Raw genomic sequence first — 10,194 nt, 5'->3', positions numbered from 1 at the left:
AGAGCGATTTGGCTGTTTTTATCTAAAGGAAGTAGTTAAAATACAGCCTTTTAACAGAAATAAGTAGATATTATTTCAAATATCCATAATCATCATCTGAAAGCTGCATTCATTATCAAACTTCTGATCCAGGAACCTGGTCTGATGCAGCAGGCAGATAACTTGCTTCCCTTCTGTGTTCCCATACACTTTGTACATTGTTAAAAAAGAAATAGAACATACAATTTGCTGAGTAACTTCTCTGTGTCACTTAAATATCACATGTTAAAGATTATGAACATTTTATAGATAAGAAAACTGGGTTTCATAGATGATTAAAAAAAAAAACTGTCGGGCTTCCCTGGTGGCGCAGTGGTTGGGAGTCCTCCTGCCGATGCAGGGGACACGGGTTCGTGCCCCGATCCCGGAGGATCCCACATGCCGCGGAGCGGCTGGGCCCGCGGGCCATGGCCGCGGAGCCTGTGTGTCCGGAGCCTGTGCTCCGCAACGGGAGAGGCCACAGCAGTGAGAGGCCCGCGTACAGCAAAAAAAAAAAAAAAAAAAAAAAAAAAAAAAAAAAAAACTGTCTTCAAATACACAGCTAGAAGAGCATAAAGCTGGGATTTTAAAACACATGTGTTTCTGACCCCAAATCCATGCCATCATCATAGGACTGTGCTTATTCAGATACCTGCCCCCTACATCAAACTGTGAGGTCCTATGTCCACATTCCCCACACCAATCCTTGGTACATGAATTCGGAACACAACTGAATCTCTCCCAGTTGCCATTAGCTCTTTCTTCCTATCATACCGAATCTCAATTTTATTCTTATATTCACCATCCCCATGCAGTGAGGGGCTGAGGGGCTGACCCTATCCTAGCTCCAGGGGAGCGGCATATTGCTAAAGATAATTCTAGTCTAAAGGACTCATACAACTCAACAGCAAAAAAACAAATAATCCAATTTTAAAAATGGGCAAATGACTTGAACAGACATTTCTCTAAAGAAGATATATGAAAGGTCAACAGGTACATGAGAAGGTGCTCAACATTACTAGTCATTAGGAAAATGCAAATTAAAACTGCAGTGAGGTATCACCTCATGCCTGTTAGAATGGCTATCAACAAAAGACAAGAGATAACAAACAGCCGCACTGTTGGTGGGCTTGTAAACTGGTAAAACCACTATAGAAGATGGTATGGAGGATCCTCAGAAAATTAAAAATAGAACTACCGTATGATCTAGCAATTCCACTTCTGGGAATATATCCAAAAGAAACAAAACACTAACTTAAATAGATACCTGCACCTCCATGCTTATAGCAGCATTATTTACAATAGCCAAGACATAGAAACAACATAAGTGTCCATCGATGGATGAATGGATAAAGAAAATGTGGTGTACATACAATAGAATATATGGATGGACCTTGAAGGCATTATGCTAAGTGAAATAAGTCAGACAGAAAAAGACAAATACTGTATGATCTCACTTACTTGTAGAATCTAAAGAAAAGAAACAAAAACAAAACACCTCATAGAAAAAGAGATCAGACTTGTGGTTACCAGCGGTGGAGAGGAAGAGGAGGGGGGCACTGGAGGAAGACAGACAAAAGGTACAAACTTCCAGGTATAAGATAAATAAGTACTAGGGATGAAATGAACAACATGTGACTATAGCAAGCACTGCTGTATGATATACGGGAAAGGTACTAAGAGAGTCAATTCTAAGAGCTCTCATAGCAAGGAGAACATTTTTTTCCTTTCTTCTCCCTTTTCTTTTTATATTCTCTGTATGAGAAGGTGGATGTCAGCTGAACCCATTGTGATAACAATTTAACAATACACATAAATCAAACCATTATGCCCTATGCCTCAGACTTATTCAGTGACGAATGTCAATTATTTCTCAATAAAACTGGAAAAAATATTTTAAAAGATGAAAAGTGAAAACCATTAAAAAAACCAAGAGAGACACCTAGACCCCTTGCCAGTGATTGGCTCGGGAACTCACACCTAACCTTAATCAGCGCTGTGCGTAGCTGGACACGTTGCTCTAGCACTGTTGGCAGCCATCTTACAACCACAAGGGGAACGAGCCCAGGGATCAAGTCCACGCCCAGAGGAGGCAGAGCCAAGAGAACTAAGGAAAACCAGACTGGAGCCCACGCTGGACGTCCAGTTATGTGAGATAATACATTGCTATAGTATGTAAGCTACTTTTTTTTTTTTTTTTGCGGTACCCGGGCCTCTCACTGTTATGGCCTCTCCCGTTGCGGAGCACAAGCTCCGGACGCGCAGGCTCAGCGGCCATGGCTCTCGGGCCCAGCTGCTCTGCGGCATGTGGGATCTTCCCGGACCGGGGCACGAACCCATGTCCCCTGCATCGGCAGGCAGACTCTCAACCACTGCGCCATCAGGGAAGCCCCAAACTAGGATCTTTTGACACCGTGGCTCCATTGCCTTCTATACCAGTGAAGGGATGAAAGTCCTCACTTTCACTTAAGGAAGAACTCATTCACAAGAAGTTATAAAACCATTACTTGGCAAGATTCATTTCTTCTGCCTATTTTACTAAAGAGACATTGCCACAAAACTTCAGTGACATAAATGAAAACATCCATGTCCAAAATGTCCCAGCCAATCTTGAGGATTCAGTGGAGATGGGCTAGGTTATGCTGACATAACAAAAACCTCAAAGAATTGTGGTGTCTTTAGAACAACAAAGGTTTATTTTTGCTCATGCTGCATGTCTAAAGAGAGTTGGCGAGGGGTTTAGTTTCACAGTTTTCTTACTCTAGGACCCAGGTGTTAGAGAAACCACCATTTCTCATATTACCAGACATAGTAAAGGAAAAGAAAGTTCTGGAGGGTCTCACACTAGCAATTGAATGCTCTCACTCATAAGTGATCAGGTCACTTCCGTTAACAACATATTGCCAGAACTAGACATATGGCTTCACCCAGCCAGTTTTCCATGTGCCTAGAAAGAGAAGAAAACTGGGTATCTTTTCTGTGACCACAGTTGATTATACAGATAGGAGAGAATTCCTGTTATTAATGTTTGTTCTTAAAATAAGACATAATAATGTAAAATCAATAGCTTATAAATTTCATGGAGCCCTCAGGACACTTTACTGAGATACTTTTACAAATATGACCTTATTTCTTCTTCACCACAACCCTGTGGAGTAGGTATAGTAGACAGATGTTAATATCACCCTATTTTGTAGGAGACTAAGGCTCATGGAGGTTACCCAGTTTGCCCAAAGTTACAAGTAACAGAGCTGAGACTCAAACACAGTTTGCCTCTACATCCTACATTACCTGTAGTACACTACACTACCTTTAAGCACCATTTTCATGACTGAGTGTTAGCACATTAAAGTATTGTCAAACATATGGGCAAATATTAGCCTTAGAAACAAAATAAAATTAACCTGGCAGATTCCATAACTCAATGAATTAATAGTCCAAATAGTGATGACAGCCATCTGTTACATAGACCTATAATTAGTCTGAAAGAGGCAACTTACCAGTCACCTACCACCATCATGGCCTTCTAGGGACAAAACCCTATCAAGCCTTCTGAGTAGTAAAAATATGACCAAAATGTCTCTTCTTTCCTTCCACTTTGACATCAGTCCTGGCAGCAAGAGAGAAGAAAAGAGGAAGACTTCCTAAGGGTGCTGGACTGGAAACCGGGAGACGCAGTTATAAACTCAGCTCTATCAGAAATCAGCTGTGTAACTTTAAGCAAGTTATTTAATCTGCTGTTACTGTTGACAACAAATTAATGTCTGTGGAAATGCTTTGAAAGTGTAAAGTGCCATCAATAGTTATTCATTCAATATTTAAAGCTAAGCTTCTTCTGTGAGCTTGGTCTTAAGGAGAGTACCGAATAATTAAGGCACAGTCTATGCTGTGGGCATCTGTTGCTTTTGCATGTCTAGATTCTATTAAGAGCACACAGTTTTTCCTTTGAGGACTTGTCCCTTCCCTGACTTCATGAGGTCTGATGGGGTTGTCAGTCACAATGCCCCCCACCAAAAAAGTGGGGATGAGATCCAGGCTGGCTGGTTAGATGTGACTGGTTCAGCGATGGACACACGACCTAAATCAAGGCCTATCAGAGGCTTCTCAGACGTGATAGAGGGTTGCTGGAGGAGCACCTCGTCTTGTGTTCCCTAGAGACAACCATGCTGCATGCTGGAGCTGAGCCATCTTCCTCAGTTACCCAGAGGAAGTGCAAGTATGAGAATATGAGGAAGCAGAGGAGACAGGAGAGATGGGCTGAGAAGAAACCCTGAGGCCAAGTCAACTCCTGGACTTTTCAGGTCTCTAAATCACTAGATTCCCTTTTATTCATAAGCTGGTTTGAGTTCAGTTTCTGTCACTTGCAACCAAAGAAGTTCTGACTGATGCAGTCTCAGTCCTCAGATAACTCATATCTTATAAACCATATAATTACTTACTTAATAAAGAATAGAGACCATTTAAAAAAACATACTAGCTATTTCTATAACATAATAGCTGAGTTTAAGTACTTTGTGATGCCCTCAGCACCCTGGAGTCTCACAGTTGGAAGGCCAGTTTCTAGTGAACTGTCCTAACTCTTCTCCCAACAGTGAAATTGGTGGTAGCAAGCTTTGTGTTTTACCCAAATGTGATATTGCCACTTATGCTTGTTATTTTATATATATATGTATATATATATATATACATATATATACGTATATATATATACATATATATGTATATATATACGTATATATATATACGTATATATATGTATATACACACACACACACACAAATTAATTAAATATTATATAAACTGATGAAATACGACAGACCCCCAAAAGAAAGATGTTCCTATGAAAAACAAGTTGATTGTTAAAAGACTCAATAAAGATGTTGTTAAAACATTTGTTGTCAAGTTAGACATGGTAGAGACAACTGTAAAAGACTGGAAGGAAAAAATACAAAAACTCAGAAGGCTTCTATACTCAGATTGCTTCCCAAGTACCTTTAATTTCTCACTCAACTTTAAGGAAACTGAAACTAAAAATCACAGATAGTTTATGAAAATGATGAGAAAGTTGAAAATGAGAAAAGGAGGAAAAAGTCCATATGTAAAGGAAAAGTCTTGATCCTACATCAAACTAATAGCAAACGAATGCACATCGTATAGTTCAAATTAAATGGAACTGTTTAAGGTATCTATGTGTCACTCTTTGATGCTCAGTTTTTGTTTTTGTTTGTTTTTTTGCGGTACGCGGGCCTCTCACTGCTGTGGCCTCTCCCGTTGCGGAGCACAGGCTCCGGACGCGCAGGCTCAGGGGCCATGGCTCACGGGCCCAGCTGCTCTGCGGCATGTGGGATCCTCCCGGACCGGGGCACGAACCCGTGTCCCCTGCATCAGCAGGCGGATTCTCAACCACTGTGCCACCAAGGAAGCCCAGGGCTAAATTTTTTTTTTTGGGCCACACCCTGGGGCATATGGGATCTTCCCTGACCAGGGAACAAACCCACGCCCCCTGCAGTGGAAACAAGGAGTCTTAACCACTGGACCACCAGGGAAGTCCCTAAAGGGTAAATTTTTATATAACTCTAAAGACTACTAATAACCTACAGAAGTTATTAAAGGTAACTCATCTTTGCTATTCATAAACCAGAGTATTGACCCTTAACTCAAGCTTACACAGGAATTGATTCAGCATTGTACTGAGAAGCTGAGTTGTCAACAACTTTGCAAAGATCCCACAATGCAAACACCCAGATAGCTGGAATTCCTCTGTTTTCCAGCTAGAAGGCTTTGTTAAGTGTGTACTGTCAATGTTGACTCAGGTTGGTCTTTAGGTATTAGGTTGGCTTAGTCTTTCCCTTAAATGTCAATTATTGTTAGTTTAGCTTTATTATTGTTAATTTAGTGTTTTACTTTGTTCATTGTATGGTTTTTGTGATTCTCGTTTGCATCAGTAAGATTTTTGGACCATAATTTTCAAGAAACTAGACTTTAAGATGGGAATGGGTTGATATTCTAATAGAAGTCTTTTATACTCCTATTGCTAAATCAGATATTTTTATAATTCCCTAGAAATATCCTTGCACTGGTACTTCATTGGTTATGTGTTTCTCATGAACTTGTGCTATTTATATAATTCATAACATGGAATCCAGGTTAAGTGTAATGAAACCATGGGTTATTTTTAAATGTATAAGGCATTGTTTCATAATATAAGATACTGTGGGCAAGCTCATATTCTTATGTTATCAAGTAAACACCAAGTGATTTTATATTATGTATCCAGCAGTAAATCTATCTCAATGTGTTTATGAGGAAAAACATATTAATGATATTCTTATTCTATATTGTGCTATCACATTGTGATATGATATTGACAACATATTTGTTGTTTTGTTTAAAATATATTGCTATTTTAGACAAAAGTGCCAAGACCACTCAATAAGGAAAGAACAGTCTCTTCAAAAAGTGGCGCTGGGAAAACTAGATATCCATAATATGCAAGAAAATGAAGGCAGACCCTTACCTTACACCACATAATAAAACTGACTCAAACAGATCAAAGACCCAAAATAAGAGCTAAAACAATAAAACAGAAGAAATACAGAGAAAAGTTTTTACCATGTTGGATTTGGCAATGATTTTTAGATATGACACCAAAGACATAGGCAACAAAAGGAAAAATAGATAAGTTGGACTTTATCAAAATTGAAAACCTGGGCTTCCCTGGTGGTGCAGTTGTTGAAAATCCACCTGCCAATGCAGGGGACACAGGTTTGAGCCCTGGTCTGGGAAGATCCCACATGCCGCAAAGCAGCTAAGCCCATGTGCCACAACTACTGAGCCTGCGCTCTAGGGCTCGTGAACCACAACTACTGAGCCCACTGAAGAACACATGCCTAGAACCTGTGCTCCACAATAAGGGAAGCCACCGCAATGAGAAGCCTGCACACCACACCAGAGTAGCCCCAGCTCGCCGCAACTAGAGAAAGCCCGCGTGCAGCAACAAAGACTCAACACAGCCAAAAGTAAAATTAATTAATTAATTTTTAAAAATTGAAAACCAGTGTGCATCAAAGGACACTATCAATAGAGTGAAAAGGCAACCCAAGAAATGGGAGAAAGTATTTGGAAATCATATATCTAATAAAAGATTGATACCTAGAATACATAAAGAATTCCTAAAACTCAACAACAAAAATACCAAACAACTGAATTAAAAACGGGCAAAGGACTTGAGTGGACATTTCCCCAAAGAAGATACATAATTGGTCAATAAACACATAAAAAGCTGCTCAAGGGCTTCCCTGGTGGCGCAGTGGTTGAGAGTCCGCCTGCCGATGCAGGGGACACGGGTTCGTGCCCCGATCCGGGAGGATCCCACATGCCGCGGAGCGGCTGGGCCTGTGAGCCGTGGCCGCTGAGCCTGTGCGTCCGGAGCCTGTGCTCCGCAACGGGAGAGACCACAACAGTGAGAGGTCCGCATACTGCAAAAAAAAAAAAAAAAAAAAAAAGCTGCTCAACATCACTAATCATTAGGGAAATGCAAATCAAATCTACTGTGAGATACCTCCTCACACCCATTTAGTTTGACTACAATAAAAAAAATAGAAAATAAAGATTGGCAAAGATGTGGAGAAACTGAACTGTTGTGCACTGTTGGTGGGAGTGTAAAATGATGCAGCCACCGTGGAAAACTTAAACATAGAATTACCATATGACCCAGCTAGGGGAAGAAAAACTTTTCTTCTACCCTCCTAGGTTCTGTTATTAGGGCCTGTGAATTACACTGACAAAAGACAGATTAATAGGAGAAAAGCATACAGATTTTTTTTTTTGTGGTATGCTGGCCTCTCACTGTTGTGGCCCCTCCCGTCGCGGAGCACAGGCTCCGGACCCGCAGGCTCAGCGGCCATGGCTGACGGCCCCAGACGCTCCGCAGCATGTGGGATCTTCCCGGACAGGGGCACGAACCCGTGTCCCCTGCATCAGCAGGCAGACTTCCAACCACTGCGCCACCAGGGAAGCCCATACAGATTTTTTTGATGTTAATATATATATATATTTTTTTGCTGTACGTGGGCCTCTCACTGCTGCGGCCTCTCCCATTGCGGAGCACAGGCTCCGGACGTGCAGGCTCAACGGCCATGGCCCACGGGCCCAGCCGCTCCGCAGCATGTGGGATCCTCCCGGACCGGGGCACGAACCCATATCCCCTGCATCGGCAGGCGGACTCTCAACCACTGGGCCACCAGGGAAGCCCTGATGTTAATATTTTTATGTGGCGTTTGGAGCTTCATGGAAAAGAAGTGAAAAACCCAAAGAAGTGATTAGACTTGAGGGCTTATATACAATTTTAACAAAGGGCAAAAAAATGTGGAGAAATGACTAGGAAAAAAAGGAAAAGGAGGGGGGGGACTTCCCTGGTGGTGCAGTGGTTAAGAATACGCCTGCCAATGCAGGCGACACAGGTTTGAGCCCTGGTCCAGGAATATCCCACATGCCGGGGAGCAACTAAGCCTGTGTGCCATGACTACTGAGTCTGTGCTCTAGAGCATACGAGCCACAACTACTGAGCCTGCATGCCACAACTACTGAAGCCCGCATGCTTGGAGCCCATGCTCCGCAACAAGAGAAGCCACCGCAATGAGAAGCCCGCGCACCACAATGAAGAGTAGCCCCCGCTCGCCGCAAATAGAGAAAGCCCACGTGCAGCAACGAAGACACAATGCAGCCATAAATAAATAAATAAATAAATAAATTTATCAAAAAAAAAAAAAAAGGAAAAGGGGGGTTGGGTTTTTAAGGGTAGTAAATTTTGGGAAAGTGGCTAGGAAATATACGGGGGGAAATAACAGAAGATAAGGATTACTTCAGTAGGGTTTGTTTGTGCAGACTCATCTTGGCTTCAACTCCCCAGCTCCAGTAATAAAAATGCTCTTTCCTTCCTGGTACCAGGAGGGCATCTTTCTCCTAGAAGTGAGAGTATTCCAAAGGATGTGTTCATTTAAAATTTTCATAGATATTGCCAAATTGCCCTCTATAGAGGATGCACCAATTTACACACCTACTGGTAATATATGTACATGACCGTTTCCCAAACTCTGGTCAACAGTGGGTTATCAAATCTTTGGCACTTTGATAGATGACCAAAAAATGGTATTTTGGTATAATTTTAATTTGCAGTGAATGAGATGAGCAACTTTTCATATGTTTAAGAGCCATTTCAGTGAACTGTCTTAATCCTGTGCCATTTTCTATTGGATTATTCATCTTTATCGATTTACAGGGACTTTTCATATATTAATGAAATTGGCCCTTTGCATTGTAACAGATTTTTTTTTGAGCCAGTTTGTCGTCTGTCTTTTTGTTTGTTTTGGGATGGGAGGTTGGGGGATATGGGGCATTGCCAAGAAGACATATGATGGAATACTGAATACTGTACACTAAAATAAATTTCAGATGGATCACGGAATTACTCACCAATAATGAAAGGATAAGCATCTATAAGAAACTATGGGAGAATATTTTTAGTCTCAGAGTGGGGAAGGCCTTTCTAAGGATGACTTAAACCCTCATAAAAACTGATAAATTTGACCATATGCAAATTTTAAAAGGCTTCATGCAACTTATGAAATACTAACCCCCAGTACCTCAGAATGTGACCTTATTTGGCAATAGGGTCCTTGAAGATATAATTAGTTAAGTTAAAATGAGGTCTTACTGCAAAACTATAATCAAAAACATACATGCACCCTTGTGTTCACGGCAGCACTATTTACAATAGCCAAGATATGGAAACAACATAAATGTCCATTGATAGAGGAATGGATAAAAAAGATGTGGCACATATATACAATGGAATATTACTCAGCCATAAAAAAAGAATGAAACAATGCCATTTACAGCAACATGGATAGACCTAGAGATTATCATACTAATGAAGTAAGTCAGATAGAGAAAGACAAATATCATATGATATCACTCATATGTGGACTCTAAAATATGACACAAATGAACATCTCTGTGAAGCAGAAACAGACTCACAGACATAGAGAACAGACTTGTGGTTGCCAAGGGGGAGGAGGGTGGGGGAGGGATGGAGTAGGAGGTTGGGATTAGCAGATGCAAACTATTACATAGAGAATGGATAAACAACAAGGTCCTACTGTATAGCACAGGGAA

The sequence above is a fragment of the Mesoplodon densirostris genome, chromosome 3, assembly GCF_025265405.1.
Source record: "Mesoplodon densirostris isolate mMesDen1 chromosome 3, mMesDen1 primary haplotype, whole genome shotgun sequence".
Lineage (NCBI taxonomy): Eukaryota > Metazoa > Chordata > Mammalia > Artiodactyla > Ziphiidae > Mesoplodon > Mesoplodon densirostris.
This window is presented reverse-complemented; position numbering follows the sequence as displayed.